At 42.3% G+C, this 20,520-nt stretch overlaps 1 long non-coding RNA gene across 1 annotated transcript; it reads right to left on the bottom strand.

Moving 5' to 3' along the window:
* Positions 1-659: 659 nt before the first annotated feature.
* LOC121110222 lies at positions 660-4,084 on the bottom strand. Its single transcript, XR_005859098.1, has 3 exons — positions 3,908-4,084; positions 2,233-2,340; positions 660-1,091 (listed from the first exon to the last, which is right to left on the bottom strand). It is a non-coding gene; the product is annotated as an uncharacterized LOC121110222 (long non-coding RNA).
* Positions 4,085-20,520: the final 16,436 nt, after the last annotated feature.

Below are 20,520 nucleotides of genomic sequence, written 5' to 3'. Positions count from 1 at the left end.
GCACATCAGTGGATCACAGCACTTCATTAAACCAGATGAATTTCTCCTTGCAGAGGACCAACATGCTAGAAGTTTCATTTTTATGAAGATCAGAGACACCACAACTGTTTATGACTTTATCCTTTAGCAGGGATGTGAGTAACACATGCCTAGGGAGCGTAGTTGCACTGAGGTCTGCAAGTGAGACGTGATAGGCTGCAAAAATGGAGAAAAGCAATGACGAGTGCTGGTGCCTGGCTGAACCAAAGCTCTGTTTTATTCCCAGCTCATGGCTATTACTGCCATCAGTCTTGTTTATCATGCCTGGCAGGTGAATCTAGCTTGCTAAGAATCACTGCTATCTCCAGAGCAAGAATGCATCATTACTGCAGTGCTACTACAACACAGAGTTACTCAGTGCTATAAAAGAACACTATGAAGAAAGACTGATTGAAAATGAGGATTGTATGGGATCTAGTTGATCTTGGTCAGTGTAGTTCCTCTGACTATGGTACCTTCCGTGTCATGCAGTTATTATCAAGTTCATGCAGTCTGGAGATGATTATGCTTTTGATTATGAAATTCTTCTTTAAAGAGAAGTGCAATAAAGATCGTCCAACTTGTAAGACATACAGTGAGTCACTGTAAGCATCTAGGAACATGAGTTATCTGATGGAAAGGGTCCTGGGCAGCCTGAGCTGCAGGGGGCACTCAGTCCATAGCAGGGTGCTGGGACTGGATGGGCTTTGAGGGCTGTTCCAACCCAAACCATTCTATGACTATGATTCTATGAGTCTACAATCTGCTGACATCTCTTTGTAACCACAGCTCTCATCCTGCTCCTTAGGCAAAGATCTATTGCTATCTCTGCTTACCTGTTTGCAAAGTCCTGGGAAATAAAAAATCTTCCTCTTTACAATGCACTAGTGGTTCACTAACTCTCAAATTAGTGCAGTTCTTAACAAAGAATAGGACAATCCAGTAATACAGGAAAGCAAATTTAAAGACAAAGTGTAATTAGAACTGGTAAAGCTGCTCTTTGCTATTCAGGAGTGTACTTGACTGTTTTCCTGTTGTTTACTTATAGGCATTACTTGTCTGGAAGAATAAACCTGAAAAAAGAAAAGACACAGCGTTTTATTCAGCAGGAGACCCCGTGTTTACTTGTAGGGACAAAAAGAACACAAATTGTGTTTGAATACTATCTGGAGATCTGTACTGGGGTGAGATAAAGTGACCTCTTGTCTTCATTATTATTGCGCTGGTAGACAGCCACAAAATGGAGTCCCAGGTACACCCAACCTCTGTGGTGATACCCGTGGTGTTAGCAGGATGTGGGGGGAGCTTGTTCCCCACTTTGTGATATCCTGCAGTCAGTGTGTCCCCAGGAGCTGTGTCTTACAGATGAGCAGTGATGTGGGTAAGGGCTGCATGGCTGCAGCGTGCTGTAGCTGTACAACCATGAATGCACTCCACAGACAGCCCATGAGCCATAGCAGCACTGCTAAGCACGGGGACTTCTTGTGAGGTTGGGTGCAGCTTGTTGATCCTGACTATAACAAAAGTTGTTTGAGTCTGGAGAAAGTATGGGAGGAAAAGAGGAAACTATAATACAGAATGCTAAATCCTGCTCCGTTCCACAGCAAATTATGCAAAGATTGCCCTGATAATTTTGAGATCCATGTTTCCCTTTGCACCGCAGCTTAAAATCTCTTCTAGTTTTTCCTGCCTCGCTCTTGGTGGTTATTTTTCTCTGCTGTCATTCAAGAGAAATAGTTTTACCCATTCACCTTTTCTCCTCCAGCTTCATTGCTGCATTGCTGTGTCTGCCATTTGCAGCTCTAAACTTTCTGCCTTCTGGAGGGTGTTACTTTGTCTCAGCTAATTTATTTTTCAGGCCTTTAATACATCAGGTTTTTTTTGACTAATGAATATGCTGTTTTGTCCTCCCTCCGTCCCTCCTTCACTCTCTGCCTCCATCCCATGATCCCCATCTCCCTGAGTTGAAGGCTATCTCAGTCTGAACACAGCTGAAACCCCTTCCTTTCACCTACCACCAGCAGATGCATCTGCAACATTACGTTCTCTTTCAATCTTTCCTTCAGACTCTATTGGTTTCTAAAACTGGGAACACTTTTCATTTGCAAATGGCTTCAGTTCTCGTGGTTTTTCTTTGAATCACCAGCTTGCTTTCTATAATTTACCGTAACATTTTGATAGAGATGTGGCTGCAGAGCACTTCCTCTGACTCACCAGATGAAGCCTCCGAATTTTAAGCTCTTTGAGGCAAAAAGGGTGACTGTGTCCTAGTTCTGCAAAGGTCCATATGTGGTGAAATGCACAAGTTGGAGAAAAACACTGCTGGAAAATGAGAGAGGAGGTATTTGAGTGGAAATAACACAGTGGATGCTTAAGACCACCTGGGAAATCAGTGACCACTTAGCTTGACTTCAGTAGGCTTGTATAGAAGCGAGGAACTGTGAGAATAAGTATGTGGGGGAAATGAGCCTGCTGAGCAATAAGCAGAGTGCCTGTGAGACATTCATCTCATTTGACAACAACAGGGGCCTCTTCTTGTTTTATTACCGGATAGGTGGGCAAAATGCACGTGGTGGGTGTTACCCATCTTCTCCAAGTAAAGTGTTTCATACTTTGCAATCTAAAGTCAGGATGCTATGGAAAGGTGGTGGTGTGATTAACATTGGCCAACAGTTGATGCTGGCCATCAGAGCAATATGAGAGTGGAACTGAGGACAAAGGCGTTGGGTGATGGCAACCTGTCAGAGAAATTGCAGGAGGGAGCAATGTCTGCATCACAGCCAGGAGAGAGCTCAGAGTAAATGAGGGATCGAGATTGTTCCAGCTTATTCTCAGAATTCAGCACTGATTAACTTTGCAAATTGTGGGAAGTGTGATAAATGACAGCCAGTAAGAGTGAATAGCTGCTAAGTACCCAAGTGAGAGCAGAAAGAGAAACTCTTAAGCCATGTGAAGCTCTGAAATAGAAACAAGCAGTGTCATAGACACAAGTGTTCTGGAGAGGTGACAACTAAGCTTCACTCCAAGAAATCCATAGGAAAATATTGAATTACAGAAATTATTTGAGATAGTGTTATGTTAACAAAGTTAAGTGCTCTGCAGTCCAAAGGAGATTGCTGCAGAGCAAGAAGATACCTGGTTAAAGTTTGTTTCTGAATGTCAGAGATCTTTCAGCTGATGATTAATATTTCTGTGTTAATGTTCATATTGCAACATTAAATGTTCTTGTTTGTCTGAGGCTGTTTGCAGAGCTCTTCAGTTTGCAAGCACACTTGGGAAAAATCAGCATGAAAAAATGCAATAAATGAGTTGTCAGTAATTCACCTTAAGTGTTTCACACTTTGATCGAACAACTGAAAAGTTTTTATATGGCTAATTTGGGGTTCCTTTAACGTGGGAGGTGAATTCAATTGCTGAAATCTGAACTGGGCCCTCCAATCCCATTGCAGTCTGTGGGGATGAACAGATACCATTCATAGCCTGAATCACTCCGTTTGTCCTAACGAGGTGTGTGAAATGGATCACTCACAGAGCTGCCTCACTCACCCTGTTTTATCCACTGGCAGTAAAGCCAGTCCAGGATGCTGAACTTAGGCATGGGGAGCTGTTATATCTCTGCAGAGTAAACCCACCAGTGCTGTGCTTCTCAGGCTTTTCAGAATGGCAATTTGTTTTTTCTTTACAGCAATTCACGTCTCGATTTCTCCCCATCACTGGAGCATCCCTCTCCCTACACACAGCATGATCTCATAACTTCCTCGCTATCACTGGGTTCAGCTGGGCAGGGGAGCAGTCCTACGTGGGTTTTGCAGGCATGTAAGTCTTGAAATGGTGAGGAAGGATAAGGTGTGAAAAATGCTACTTCTGCTTTTGCGCACAAGGAACATACCCCTGCCTGGGTTGCTGTTTACACAGGCTGTCTCCTTTGGTTTGCAGTAAATGGGATGTTGCCATGTAGCTTTATGACGCACGAGCTGCCCAGGATGACAGGCAGGAGGGAAGAGGGAAGAATGGGATTTAAAAAGGCTTGAAGGAATAATGATCATACTTTGCTATCTCAATTAGTCCTGACCAGCTGTTTGAGAAGAGCTGCCCTGCAGGCATCAGAGAGCAATCCTCATCCAAAGCAAATGAATCTATCTATGATCCTACAATTATTTGTTTATTTGTTTGTGTTGGTCGGCTGGTGTCCATCACAGTTACAAAGACAATCACTCAGATTTGTACACTTCCACCTGGGTTTCTTTAGAGTGGGTGTGCACACGCGTGCTATGTGTCCACCCTCCCCTCACTGTCAGTAGAAATGAAATGCCTGAGAAGACAAATCTGCTTTTACACCTCTCGCAGTGTTGCATTGCTTTCAGCTGCAGCAGGATCAGGGAACTGCTGGTGACCTGTGGAACCACCAGAGGTTTACTTTGGAAAGGCAGTGTCCAAGGGCTGCTAGATTCCCTACTTTGACAGATGGACTTGAGGAGGGAGCTCAGGAATAATTGGTGAGGAGCAGATCCTTCCTGTATGTCAGTAGGGCATTATGGGGAACCAGATCATCCAGAAGAACTGTACAAATGCATTCACTGGAATGTCAGTTGGAAATATCCTTTCATGCTGCTCTTTGTCTGGGTGTATAGCAAAGAAACCAATGTTGAAATCGTTGCCCAGAACCATCTGTTTACTGAAAGACATGGACTTTTCTTAGTGGATAAATAGGAAATGCTTCATATTCTGGGTTGGAAGGTGTATAAAATCTTTCAGGGAAAAGGCTTAACTAGGCTGGATTTAAGTAAAACTGAAAGGCAGAGAGAGAGAAATCATAATCCAGAGAAAAATATGTTGTCCTACAGGATGCAGTTAGGACCAAAAATACAATGACTTGAACAATGAGCTGATGTTACATAGACGACAGTGATGCTTCTCAAGTTGTTTTGGACATCTATAAAGTGATATCAAACATCACACTGCAGGATTGGTGGCATCTAACAGTCACTTGCTCAGAAACCTCATTTAAAAGGTAGAGTGTCTCTTCTCAGTCTGCTGTTGTCCTTTTCATACTGTGGGTATGTCCGCTGTCAGAGATGGCATTTGGGATAAGGTGTGCCTTATCTCGATGCAGAATAACAGTTTCTGTTTCCCCAGGTCAGGTTGAAACCAAGGTTGTTTTCACATCCTTCTTCAATGTTGTTTAGATACAGCAAATAACTCCTGCATGGTGAGAATGTCCTGACTGCAGATGAGGTGTGCAAGGGAAATGGTAGATGTTCTGTCAAACAGGCAGTGGATGAGAACTGAATAATACACGGCAGAAGGTGAAGAGAAACTGAGTTCTGCATTGATGAGGAAGAGATTGTTTGGTCAAGCAGATATTTTCATTTCTATTGAATGAGAAATGAATTGGGAACTTCTGCACATTCCACTCACCCTCTTTTGTTCCTTCTCAATAAGAGAAATACCATTTTCTCTGCTTTATATGCAGCCACCAGTTTTCAGCCCCAAAAAGGCAGACTGGCTAATCCCTCTGAGGTGAGTTCCTCTGTTGTCTGAGATACTATTTCATCCATTCTCACTGTGTCTGCGCCATATCCCTGCTCCACAGTGCTTTAGCATTTTCTTTGCATTGATGTTGTTCACTGCATGGTGCTGAATTAATCCCTTCCTGATTTGTACATACACAATCATAAAAAATAAATTTTGGTAGTATTGCATTGCATCAGATTGGTGTCAGCAGGACAGCACAGGCAATGCTTTTTCTTCTGCTGACCCTGTTGTGGGTGGGAGCTGTGACAATGGCAGCAATGATGGCATTAGTGATAATGAGCCAACCGCAACTCCAACTGCCATGATATTCCAGTATCAGACTAGAACTACGTGTCAGACAGAAAAAGGGCAAACTTAAGTATACTGGAGCCAAACGAACATCTCCAGCCATTAACAACGGGTGTTCCAAGTAACAATGTCACGGGATCTCATTAAGTTTTTGACCTATTTTATTGCATAAGTATTCTTTTTGTAAGGTGTTTGGTGTTTATCTATCTCTGGCACTATTGAGATGGACTGCACTGTATTTTGTGTCTTTGAGATTAGTAAGAAAGGTTCACTGTTCTGTTTTCTTAAAATTAACTATTTTGGCACAGTAGTGGGGAAGAACATTTCAGGGCTGAGAAAGAGAAGAAGGACTCAGTTGCTACCAGAAACTCCCTTCTTACTATATTCAAATTTATGAGATATTTTACAAAAGGTAAAAATAAGGAACAAACAGTTTTTCTCCCTACTGTAATCCTGTGGGGAAAACGCTGTGCTCCCACAACCTACAAGTCACAAAGCTGGTAGACTCAACAAGGGAAAAAAAAAAATACATTTTCTCTTTCTGGTCTTGTTATGCAGCAGAAGAAAATAGCATAAATATTTGTGTTTCTTTGACAGGTTTAGTCAAAAGCCCAAGGGACCGTTCTTCAGCTGGCACAGCGTTACAGAACATAAAACCAGACATTTTTCTACACAACACAAACTCCTCTATAGACATCAATTAGAGACCCAGCCGCCTTATGAGTATTTCCCCCAAATCTGTTTAGAGCAGTATGATGCGAAGCAGTTTATCGCATCTCATAAAGAACAGATGGAATGAGAAGTGAATGTTCCTCTGCTTACATTTCTGGCTTGATGGTATCTCTACAGGAACCTTTTGACCACCATAATGAAAGAGGGAATAAATAGGATGTGGACTAGGTGACAGAGCATGACATTTGATGTTACTTGGAGATGAAGACCACTGGAACTGCAGTTCAGAGAGTTAGGTGTTAGGTTTTGATGTTAATTGATGACAAACATTCACACCACAAGTTGTATCTATCTAAAATACTTGAAGAATCTAGTCCTTTCTCAACTGGGAGATGCTCAGGAAGAATAGATCTTGAGTAATGTAACAAATCCATGCGGATGGGCTTAGCACTCGAGCAGATGTGCCCTGGAGGAGTGGGAATCAGGACTTCGGTCCCTGTGCTCAGCAGACACATTCTTAGTCAGTTCTGCCCTGGTCATCGTTTGTGTCCTTGGGATTTGGTGTAGTTTTGCTATATAAGTTCCTCGTCTGTAAAGTATTAACAAGCCTCTTATCTACACATACTGTAACTTCTTTGAGGCAAGCATTGTCTCTTGTTGTATGAATATACAACGCTCTGCATAATGGAGCTTAATCTGAATTCCTTTAAAGTGCCTCTGTTGAATAATAATGATTAATAAAATTGAGTAAATAGTATTTAGAAAAGATAAAATGAGTGCACAGATTTACCATTTTCTTCATAGGAAATGAAGTGTAGAAATAATTGGAACTGAATAGCAGTACCTATTTAAAAGTTGTGAAAGAAACTTTTTACAGTCGGCAATAATACATTCCAAATTCTCTTATCGAAAGCTCTTACTAGGGTTTGTATTTCAGCTAAAAAAATAAATCATTCTCAGTGTAAATTATGCTTTTCTTTTGACCCTATATGAATAACAACATTCTGAATGCCCACCCTGTAAATGAATTCTTATCACAAAGACATACACAGGATTACTCATAAATACGTGCAACACAACCCTTTTATCTGTCTTCTCACAATCTGTCCTCTCATTGAGAGAAAGATGGACATTGCATTAATGAGACAACACACATCCAATTTGGAAGGAATAAGACATGGTGAGTGATCCCGACAGATGTGCTTATACAACGGTGCAGTCACCGTGGGGTAGGGCTCATCTCTGGTCTAAGCACTCACCTGGGCATTGCCAGTTCCCCATGGCACTCCCATGTTAAGATTCCATTTTGGGGGGGCAACTCACCTATTCTAGGGTGCTGTCCTTCCCAATGGACTAGAACAAGAAGACTGTAGTAATTCAAGTAGATGAGAAGCAATTTCTGAAAGCTGGCACTTTTCTGTCTTCATGTGGCACAGACATGGGATTAAACACTATACTAAATATTTTGGGTATCTCCAGGTATGTTTGTCATCTATTGATTCAGCTTGCTGGCTGTCCTTGCTGTTTATTTGCAAATAGTAAAGCAGTAATCCCATTATCTTTCTTTAATAAAACTGCTTTAAAACTATCATGTGCCTATGTAAGATGTGGTCATACTGCTGTCCATGACATGGTTGTATCCTTCATGCTGTGGGTTTGTGAGGAAACCCTCAGGGATTCCCAGGTTCTCCCTCCCAACATGATTTCCAACAACACTGCTTTGTTTCTTTTACAGAAAGTTGAAAGCTGAAGTATTCAGTCCTCCTCTGTCATCTTCTGCAATACAAGGAAAGCACTTGTGTACAAAAATGGGAAATGCTTCCATTTGCATACTCTGCCTTATCTATGAAGTTTTGAGTTTATATTCCCTTACATAGCTAGGAATAAAGAAAAGTACAGGAGAAAATTCAACAATTTATTTGCAGGCTTGTGACACCGCAGTTGGACACAGCCTATAAAAATGGCAGAAGGTGTGCTGAACCATTCAGACACCTGCTGTCCTGACTGCTAGAAATAGCCCTGAAGAGCCAAAGGCTGTTATGGTTTTTGAGTAGGAAAAGTGCTTCTGGCTTGGCCTCCTGCCACCCAGCCACGTCTGTTGTCTTCCAAATGCTGAAAGCAAGAGGAATGTCAGTCTGGTACAGGGGGTTGGAGCCCATTGGGTGGGATGGCAAAGTATCAGTGAGATGATTCCTTCACCTTCCCCTTGTTGGTTAGATTATGAAATTAGTAGATTGGGGATTGTTTCTAATTAGGGCTGTACACTGTTTAGGAAAATGGAGTTTGCACGAGACTGAACTTAGCTTATGAACATTAGGGATGGCAATGATTGGGTTTTAGCTGCTGAACTTGGTATTGCATCTCATGTACAGAGCTTGAACAGTGAAGGTGAGTGAAAAACTCTCTGTGGGGAGGAGAAACCACAAGGAGCTTCTTCAAAGGAAATGGAGAAGGTCATTGGAGCAGCAAAGGGGAGCATTCCTTGTTTGGGTGAGGTGGGAGTGCCCAGAGCATAGCCAGAGCTCGATTTTGACAGAAAATTGATAACATCTATTCAACTCTCATTGCTTTTGTCTCAAACATTTAGCAAGACCAGAAAAGGACAAGAGCAGGGCTATACAACAGATTTAAAGGTTAATCTTGTCTAGTTCTTTTGCATCTTAGAATTGGTATTTCATGGAACTGCAAAGCCCGTGAATGAGGGGCTGACGTTCAGATGACATGAATCAACTGAAGTGCCATTTCCATCAGCTGCCTTACACATTTTGCTTAGCAATGAGGTACACCTATTCATAAAGATTCAAAATAGATGTAACTAGAGTTTACAATTTGTTATTTTTAGATGATTTTCAAAATTTCTGTAAATACTTAAGCATCCTTAACGCTGCAGCTGTAAATGTGATGAAAACCACCGTACACTTAACGGAGAAGCCATACCTGAGAGCAGTTGTCTTTCACAGCAGACATTTCAGATGGTAACTGGAAAACTAAGGACAATTAGAATGTTCATGACAAAGGGAGTCCTTATTTGTTTTTGTATGTGAGGCATAATACAGATGTCAGCAATCATGGAGACGGCACAGGACTGCTGACAAAAGCTGTCACGAATGGCTACAAAAAAGTCTGGAAGATGACTCCCTGGTGAGCAGGGCCATGCAGGGGAGGGCGGGACATGGAAGCAGAGTGGCTGCTCCTTTTTTCTTCTCCTGTGCATTGCAGCTGAACATCCAGACACGGATGGAACTGGAACATCTAACTCTACTTAAAACGGCATCCAACCTCTAAAGAAGAGGTAAATCAGCCACAAACTGTACCTCATCTTGGTCCTCCCAGTCTCCAAAAACTCTCCCAGATACCGTAGACTCTATCCTATCACTTTTGCCTGGTCTGCTGAGATTTGGCCCTGCAGGAGCTGCTCTACAAAGTGTCAGGAAGATGAGTATGCTGGTGGATACTCAGGGAGGGAAGGACAGGGAAGCAAGGCAGGAGGCTGCTCTTTGCTGTTTCTCCTATGCCTTGCAGCTGGGCATCTGGACATGGACTGAACCAGAACACCTGAGAGTTCTGTTCTGAGCACCAGTAAACAGCTATCCATTCTCTAAAGGACAGATAAGTCACCCACAAACTGCACACCACCTTGGCCCTTCTGGACTCTGAAACCTCCCTAAGGTCCCCTTGACCATACCACACCCTTTTTGACTGGCTTACTGAGACTTGGCCCTACAAAAGTGCTGGCAGCATCCCTACTCTTCGCAGAGGTCAACAAGGAGTTGGTGACACAGATCCACAGATGGCTACAGTGCTGGATTTGAAGCTGAGCATCCTGGTGAGCAGAGCCGTGCAGGGGAGAGCAGGAGAGGGAAGTTGAGCAGATGGCTGCTCCTTGCTGCTTATTCTGGGCCTTGAAGCTGGACACAGATGGAATCAAGAACTGTGGAGATGTGGCACTGAGGGATGTGGTCAGTGGGCGTGATGGGGATGGGCTGGAGTTGGACTGATGATCTTAATGGTCTTCTCCAACCTCGATGATTCTATGATTCTCCTGTGCCTTGCAGCTGGTTATCCAGCTTCTGATGCTGCTGATGAAAGAATTATTATTTTGGAAGGAAAAAATGATCTGCTGAAATATATCTTGTATATCTCCAAAATTAATGTGCATTTTCAGCGTTTTCTTAGAACTGCTGAGGTTAGAGCTGCACAGTTCTTCAACAGTTTTAATAAATCTGGTGATAGCTGTGCTGATGGAGCGCTTGCAGACAGCAACACACAGGGCCTCAACTCAGGTTGGGTGGAAATAATGGGAAATGAAGCTGGTTAAGTCTGAGTTCCAAATCAATCTGTGATCCCGAAGGCAGGAGGATTCACTCTGCTCTTCTGGCACCTGCTGAAGCTTGCGGGATATTTATTTTAGAAAGGTTTGTGACTATGGCCACAGTTTCCAGCCTACCACAGTCTGTGCACTGTAGCATCAAGTGCTTGCTTTCACCTGCATGTGCACATGAGTTTCACCCCTGACTCCATTAATTACACCTGTGCTGTGAATTTCACATTCTGGGCTTCACTGAGGAGGTGGGGATTGTCACTTTTTTCCTCCTGTTCATTTTGTGATATTTGGTTCAATTGCTGTATTCCACTTCAGCTTCTGGCTTGTGGCCTGTGACCGTGTTGTGTAGGCCAGCCCCTCACTGAGCAGCAGAATGGCCTTGGCTCTCCACAACACTGTTTACCAACAACTATAAACATTGGTGTGTTATCAGTGTTGTTTTTCTCCAAGAACCAAAACATGGCATCATAGCAGATGCTCTGAAGAAAATAATTCTGTCCCAGCTGAAACTAAGACAAACAGTTTACTTTTCAAGATGCTCTCTCCACACAGCTTTGTTATGGGAAAGTAAGTTTAGTCCTGTGGTAGTTCGTAAGTTTTCAGTGGTGAAGATTATCATTTACTTTCAGCCTTAATTTCCCAAAATGTAGAATCAAGATGTGAGTTATAAACTATTTCTCTGTTGGCTGTGAATGTAAACAATGATTAAGAGTAATATTTATCTATATACACTGATTTTGGAGTCTGTTTCTCTCCATTGCATGCTATCCATGAAATGGCAAAGAAAAAATCTACCTTCTTTACCTCTTCATGTGAATCACTTTTTACCCTTCCCTGCTATGTCATGAAACAAAATGTTTGCTATTACAGAAAGGGATTTAATGAAGACGTATCTATGTTAGCTCAGTTCCCAAGTACTCTGATGGGATGAGTAGAGAAGTTTCGAAGTGTTTATGGCATCTCTGTTGTAAGGGAAAAAGGTGTTGTGGATAAAACCCTGAATAACTGCAGTTTATGGCCTGGCTTTTGAATGATGTTTTTTATGCCAAAAATGTAAAAATCTTCAGCTCATGGCCTGGAAAAGTCATAGGTTTATATCTATATTTATAGATATCTATATTTATATATAGGTTGAAGTTATATCCGTTATAGGTTTCAGCTTTTGTTTATTTCTCAGTTTTCTGGACCTAGACTTAAGGTGCTTCATTGACTGCTGCTTGTCTTTCTGAATGAAATTGCTGGTTCTTGAATATATCAGTTTAAGTCATGCCATATTTTTTGAAGTAGCAAGTTATTACACGAGGTGATCATCAATGGAGTGTCCTAGTCAAATAGGAGTGTTTCTCACGGGGGCCAACATTCAAGAATTATTCCTAATGAACTCCACGTACCTAAAGAATACTGGTAGACAAAAATGGAGGGTGACGTAGACACCTGTAATTACTGTGGTGAGAAGTGATGTGCAGTACCCTAGATCTGTCATGAACAGAAATTTGCTCAACTCTGTTTTATCAGCAAGTTAGAATTTATTAATACTTTTACAATAAATCACAAGATTAGATGGCTTGATTCTTAGTAGCACTCAGTCAGCAGTGAATCATTAGGTAATTTAACCCTATTCAGTGGAATTTACTACAGTTAAATATAGTGACTTTGTTAGAGACTCAAGAATGACAAGGCTCATGTGCGACTTATTGCCAGGAATTGGAGGGCAGTTTTCTAAACTCAGCTGCATGTTTGAAGGTATGATCACCCTCACTGAGCTCCTCACCCTTCTCTGTTCTCATCTCCCGGTGGATGTTTGGGGTCTGTCTCAAAGAGAGCTCCTCTTTGTTGAAGTCTGTTACTGGTGTTTCACAAGAAGCCTGAGAGGTGTCCCAGTCCAGGAGGAGATCCAGGATCACCTCCTGCTGCAGTCCTCATGAACCCAAGGCACTTGCAGGTTCAATTTCTCTCTTCTCTTCACTGCACTATTACCTGCTCAGCTGAAGATGCACATAAGAGTTACTGCAAGTACTCAGCAAGGGGGAAAGTAAAATGCTTTACAGTATAGAACAAGATCCACATGCTATTATGGAACCAGTTCTTCTACTGTCTTCCTTCTGGAAGGATGTCCCTAGATCTGCAGAAGAGCCTTCAGTCTCCCGCTGTGCTTAGTTTTCTTCATAGAAAGCCATTTCAGGCTTCATCCATTGTATTAATTCTCCAATGTCTGTTAGGTACTAATTAGTAGTTAATAATAGCTATAATGATGCAATAACAATATTGCATCAAAAGTCAGCAGAGCTAAAGTATCTAGGAAGAAAATTATTTTAATATACAGCCCACTGATTAGATTAGAACAGCTAAGAAATTTTCAGAAAAGGATGTAAAGAAGAATGGATGCCACCAGCCATCAGGCAGTAACAGTGAGCTGCACTACCAATGCTGTGAGCTGAGAGAGTATATATGTATGTGTACATATACATATAGTTCATACACATTTATCTACTAACCTCTGTTAAACAGGAACTGTTGCCAAAACTGAGCATAGCACTTGATGCAGTGATGCCTGTTTGCTGTGAGATTTACATAGTCCAACAATGCAAAAAAACACCATTATTTACGGGTTAAGTATTTCAGAACTTTGAGTCTCTGGGGCTTGTGATTTGAGTTTTGGATGGTGATAAAAGGAACATTTATGACCTAAGGAAGAAAACAAGACCTCAGAATTCTTTGGTGAACTGTGATGGATAACAAACACTCTTTCTGACATTCTAGTACTTCTGTTCACTATTTCAATGATTATTAGCATTAAATTCTCTTGTGGTAGACCATCCCTGCACAGCTACTGGAAGGCGTAGAGGTATCCCAGCTGTCACTGGGAATCCACCCTCATTTTCTGAATACAGAGTTGCAGAGAATGCTGCAAATGAGGTGGATGTTCAATTGCTCCATTTGATAGAAGATCGGCCAGAAGCTGAAACTCATGAGACACCATAGAGCCAAATTATTTTCTACGCTTTCATTACTTGGGATTTAGAGTCAGGAACCTGTCTGACTTTCAGCTCTGGATAGGAACAGTTAGAAGTGACAGATTCAGCGATAGGGGAAGCAGCACAGCTGTTTCTAAGAGTGGTGGCTGGAGAGCAGTCAGTCCTTCATTTACAGAGCTGTACCAACAGCAGAGTGGTTTTTTTTCATCTCTCCACTGAGCAAGTTTTTTTTTTAATCTGCTATTGTTCATGGTCAGGTCTTTAAACTATGATTTTTTTCTGTAGCCTTTCCACCAAGGAAGTGGGAGGGATTTCTTTACCATGACCTTGGATGTTATTCATTTTAATTGTTTAGCATAGAAAACATTGCCTTCGAAATGGTTCATGATTCAAAAATGTTGGCAATGTTAATGGATTTTCACGATGGCAATGTGTCAGGGTCATCTTGACCTCATCTCTGTCTCTGATCAGGATGTGTTATCAAACGGGTAAGTAGCGAAGGAAATTGTATTGCTTCTCTGTAGTACACAGCATAAATTAATCAAAGGGAACTCCCAGTTTTGACAGCTAGCAAGCACTCTGATGACTGTAGACCCATTTTCTCCAGGGCAACAGGCAGTGGGGATGGCTGTTCCTCATTGCCTGTTTTCTTGGCCCTCTTTATTAACTTGCAGCTCGTCCCCCAGGTGCCCTATCAAAGATGGGAGACTTGTCATTAAAATTGACATCTGTGCACTTGTACATATGAACATACCACCTAATTATATTGCTTTTGCATAACACTCCCACGTGTACAAAAATGCAGCAAGTCAGTTTGAAGACATTGCTCTACAATCTACAGACAACAAAGACAAATAAGCAAGAAAACCTCCTGATCTTTGTTTTCTAATTTCAAAGCTGTAGAGAGAAAAACATGGGCTTGACTTGGGCTCAAAGAAAAGCTCACACTGAGAATGGTCAGTCAGTGAGTTTGGAAATGCTCATCACAAGTAGTATGACCCCTATGGCCACAGCCAGGTTTTCATGCAGTACCTGTTCATAGCAGGCACAGGCGAATAGACCAGAAACCACAAGCAGCAGTGCCCAAGCTGACGTGTTGCACTCTCCTGCATGACGTGTGGATGTTTTCTTGTGTTCAGATTTGTCTGTGAGAGCCCCTTGGTGTGCTGTTGGTGCCTCTGGGTTAGGGCAGGATTCTTTATGCAAGGCAGCCTTGGCCCTGCTTCCTGTAGAACAACTCAGTTACTTTTGGAAATACAACTTCTCTCTAAATTAGATGGAGTGCTCCAAATGAGGTGTATGAAATGATGCTTTAATTGCTCAAATTCCTCTGGCTTCATCTGATTACCTTTTACATTCCGGACATAATGTGAGGTGCTTAGAGGCTCAAGTCCCTTACATGCCCTCCCATCTTGCAGTTAATTGATGGGCTGTGCTATAATTGCTCTTGAATTAAAATGCTTTTTAGAAAAACTTTTCTACTCCAACATCACCTGTTCCAATATGGTTGCACACCAACAGCAGTAGGAGTAGCAATGTAATTATTTTCTAATTGCTTTTTACAGTAATAGAATCAAATGACTTTAGGCATATGCTTAATTTCATTCTCTTTTCTGCCTAATTTTACACGAGGATTCTATTTGGTAAACAAAAGATGGCAATGCTCTTAGCACTGAATATATGCAGATGGCAGTTTCAATTTTCCTCATGCTTCTTTACTCATCTGTTTGCTGTAATAGACCATTCTTCTGCATTATGGACTTAGAATACAATTTGAGAAGTATACGTGAAAACTAATAACATCACTGTAGAGATTGCTCCTGAAGTAATGCCTCCTATTTATTTCCATGGAAATTGCAACAGATACAAAGAGCATGATAAGACCATTTGATAGAGCAAATTCTCAGCTACAAAACAGCCTTTTTCAGCACAGTCACCACCATCAGCTGTGCCTTTTCACTGATTTGCATCTCCAATAACAAGAGCCTGCTTGCCACATTCATAAAAATCTGCGTGGCCATCTGGAATCTGGTTTGTCTTTCATGTCTCTGTCACCATTGCTGAAATGCTCCACTCTCCCTTAACTGTGCTCATACCCCCTGCTTGGTATCCATAAATATACACAAGTGTCAATGAATGTCAATGGCTGCAATTTTTTTCTGCATGGAGGAATTCAATTCCATCCCATTGCTCCATCCCCACTCCCATGTCAGACACCATTCTGTCAGCCTGCCCTCTGCTGCCATCTGTTACACAGCAACAACATGGAACAGAACATTGAGGGGAAGGTTCAGCCCCTGCTGACATCTCACCAACATCTGTCTCTGACATGGTGGGCCAACATAATAAAATGGGAGGCATTACTTTCGGAGCAACCCCTGTATTTTCAGCTACTATAGAAGACACGTCATGCCTCCTCTTTAGAGCAATGTTAAGACTGAAAATACAGCACAATTACTGCGTCTCTGAAGGGCACAGACGTAGAAGGATTTATAAATTGTAAGAAATTCAAAGGAGAAATAAGTTAATGTATGTTCTTCGCATTGGCTGCTACAAAATGCTGATGGACCACTGGGGAGACTGGCTGTGGAAAATCACACAATCACAGAATGGCCTGGGTTGGAAGGGACATCAAGGATGATGAAGCTCCAACCCCCCCACCACAGGCAGGGCCACCAACCTCCACATTTCATACCAGCCCAGGCTGCCCAGGGCCCCATCCAACCTGGCCTTGAACACCTCCAGGGATGGACGGGGCATCCACAGCCTCTCTGGGCAGCTGTTCAGCACCTCACCACTCTCATAGGAAAGAGCTTAAAAATCAGCATGGATGCAGCCTGAGGGGAGACTGTGTGGCACAAATGGGCTCCAAGAGCAGTGTGTGCTTACCAGGCAGCTGCTTTCTGCCTCCCCACCTGCAGGGGCGTAGGGCACACTGGGATGTGTGGTAGTATGAAATGGTATTTTCTCTCCCAGCAGCATGGAGGAACAATTACACAGGACAAGTAATCCAAAGGAAACCCATAAAAAAAGCAGAAGATGCACATAAGAAACAAAATACATTACATAGTAAGCGTAGAACAGTATAATTTCATTCTGCTTTATGATAGATAGTCATATTGATATTCAGAAGCTTTGCATTACAAGAGAGAGTAAGGCAAAACACTTCTGGAAAACACATCTCTGTTAGGATGTCTTCAGCAATTGTCATTATTTTATGTGCTTATTAGTAAACATTTCATTGCAACATCATGAGAAGGAGAAACAAATATTAGCATAATTGGCATCTTCTTCTGAGAGGTGTTCAGATTTAAGAAGGTGCTCCCATAATATCACATCTCCCCATACCAGATTGCTTTCATATCACCCTTCAGACTACAACTTGCTGCTTTATTTCCATAGCTCAGTTAAAACTAGAATATGAATCTACAAAAGCAAAATGTCTGCTTTTGCAGAGAGAGCCTGCCAGGGAATGATGATTGTACTGAATGATGATCTTACAAGAAACACTTTGAATTGGTATGTGCAAAATGCTGCAGAGTTGTGGGTTTTGGTCTTAGGGTCAGGACTGAGAGGTCATCCTTCCTGGTGCTTGGTGAGAACAGTTCTTTTTCCCAGCTCTATTATTTATTATCTCTCAAAGTGAGATGGTTCTGGTGACAGGTGTTCCCTTTGCCTCACCTATGTGTCTTCCATAAGAGCGTCTGATGCACTTTGGGGGTGCAGTTGCAGGACCAGTGAGTTTTCTGATGGGCTGCACTCTCCTGCAGTAGTGTTGGAGATGGGCTTTCCAGTTTTGTTTACTACACACATAAACTCAGCTTGTTCAATATAGACGGTCTATGTGTAGCTGGTTGCTGGTGGTTATTTTACCATTAGAGGAGAACTGATTAAAAACTTGAGGGAATAATTCTGAGAAATGTTCTTTCAGGACAGGATCTCATTCAGTGCATGTATATTTACATAACAATTCCTCCTCTTGGCATTAGGTTATGATGATATACAGTAACTAAGTATTAATGACCACTGGGGCATCTGAACTGCTGAAGTACTTGGGTGATGTTTGGGTGATTCTTCCAGTTTTGTGTTGTATTCCATGACAGCGGAGGGGAGAGGTGTGTACTGTATATTCTCATAAGCAAATGAAGTGGTGTCTCAGGGTCTGCCTGTGTGTCAGTAAGGTTTGAGTGCTGACTTTGCAGAGTGCTTCTGATGGTCTGACTGCTCAGACTGGGCCTCAGAGTAGCCCTGTGCAGTCCCTTCCCTTCATGTGGGTGCCCACTTTGCTTACAATCCCCCTGAAGTTTCAGACGCCTGGAAGATGAGGCAGTCACACTGCCATCACTGGGGACAGGTGGTGCTTGGAAAGATCAGCAGGCTCTAGCTTGTTTGGTTTTTTTCCTCTGCCTGCTACACTCTGCATCTCTATAAAGGCAGCTGCCTGCTGGGCCAGAGCAGACACAGCATCTAGTGCTAGGGAAGCCCGGGATTTATGTTCCATCTATCTAAAAAGGATTAAACTCACATCTAAAGAAGTCAATCACCAGGATACCTAAGGGTATCCTCCATAAGTATCTCTTTCTTTCTTCACTTGAGATGATACCTCCTGTATGCCCAGCAGTAGGGCTGGAGCAGCAGCCAGGAGATGCCTGGCTCTCCTGGGGTCGGTAGGGCACCTCAGGACTCTGCTTCTGCCATAGGTTTTGTGTTTGATCCAGTGATGCTCTGATGCGTACACATCTCACCAAGCAAGATGAGGCTCCCAGAGTTCTGTCTCCTCTGCAGTGTTCCTTTGCAAACAGGCTGGGATTAGAGAAGCATCTGCTTGATCTTAGTCTGATCTCATAATGCTTCAGCTCCTGCCTCAGCACCAAATTACATTATAGACTATATTTATACTGATCACAGCACATCCACACTTTAGTAGTCAATTCTACCCCAAGACGAGGCCTCCATTGCTGTGACTGAGCACACCAAGAGGTGGGTGATTATGCAAAGAATTGCAGGTTGCTAACAAGTCGTGAGACCAATGCTTCTGTATCTATCAATGCTTCTATCAATATTTAGCACCTGGGGCTCCTCTGGGGAATTTGGGCAGGGTCCTGCTGCTGGGGTGTCCACCTTGTATGTTTGCAGATATCTATGTAAAAGTCAGAACCCATCATAAAACAAACACCCTGAAGGACCTGTGAGTGCAGCTGTACGTGCTCTGAGGTGTTCCAGCCCAAGCAGGATGATGGCACCATGTGTAGGTGTCTCTGACTAGCTCCAACAGCCCAGGAAAACAGGTGGGTCTCAATTGCACTCTGTGATTCGGGTGGGATTTATATATCTGCATCCTGGCTTACGTGAGATTTAGGAAGGGTGAATTCCATGCAATTTTTCTGGCAGACGTGTGTGAATACACAGCCAAGGTGTGTGGTGGGGGTTCTCACAGCTCCTGCTGAAGAGAACAGAAATGCTACTGAGAGGCACAAACTCTCAAAAGAGATATTATCTGGTTCTGATAAACCACAGCCGTTAGTTCTTACGTGAATGAATATCCAGCGATGAAAACTGATCACAGTGTAAGCATTTCCAATCTGCATTTATGTTTTAAATGATTAAAGAGTGTTGCATTGCTTACTTTGTAATATTTCATAGGTGTGACTTTTAAATAACACTTTTCTATAAAGCCCACATTTCCTACCCTCAATTTGCCACAACCAAAATGTAGACTTTAATGAGCAGATTCATAACTGCAGCAATTCTGGGAGGAAGGAAGAGGGAAAAAAAGTCTCTCCATTGCCCTACTGATATTTGTGAAACCACAGATATGGATTCCACATCTGCTGCACAGACACTGTCAGCACTATGCTTTGGAACTTGCCTGCTTGCTCATCCCATTTTAATTAACGAGGGCTCAAACAGGTGTTGGTGGCAGAATAGGCAGCGGCTGACAAACAATTTTTAGATCTGCGATGAACTCATTTATGCCATTGTTCCAGAATACAGAGTCCATATCATCTTACAGAATGTTATTATAGGACTGAGCTGTGGAGGCATGTTCATCTTTCTGCTGGTCTTTTTGCTGTTGTTTTTAAAATATCTATTTATCTATTTGTGGGCATTTTCCCAGGCATGGTTCTCATGGTAAAACTGATTGAAAAGCTTAGGTTATTCTTTCTTCAGAAATAGGCAATTTATGTTACTAAAACAATCTAATCAAGGAACTAAACAGCCTCTGAATAGAGAATGCTGAATCCACTTCATTATCATCTCTGTTTCTCAAGTGAAAGTGACATAAATTGCTTTGGAACTAGAGCTCAGCAAAATCCTTCTCCAAATCTGTATAAATTGCCTCAAAATGAAAGCAAAGCCTACAGTACATTAAGAATCCAGTCAAACTCTGAAACTTCTGATTGAAGTATCCCAGGCTCCTTAAAGAGTGCAACTGACTTTCCATGCACCTGCTGTTATCCATTCTGATACTTTTCAAATGCAGCTTTTTTTTTTTTGTTGTTGTTGTTGTTGGAAAATACCTTCTTTTAAAATGTGAACTTTGGGCAACACGTGGAGCACCTGCCATTCCTCGTGGCTTGGAGCCAGCTGTCTGAAATTAGCCATCAGGGATTCCATCAATCCGTGAGACCATGAAACGGAATAGCATAGTGCTACTTTGCTGTCTGTACATCATATTTCACAGCAAAATCCATGAAGTAGCCAAAG

The sequence above is a fragment of the Gallus gallus genome, chromosome 3, assembly GCF_016699485.2.
Source record: "Gallus gallus isolate bGalGal1 chromosome 3, bGalGal1.mat.broiler.GRCg7b, whole genome shotgun sequence".
Lineage (NCBI taxonomy): Eukaryota > Metazoa > Chordata > Aves > Galliformes > Phasianidae > Gallus > Gallus gallus.
This window is presented reverse-complemented; position numbering and strand designations above follow the sequence as displayed.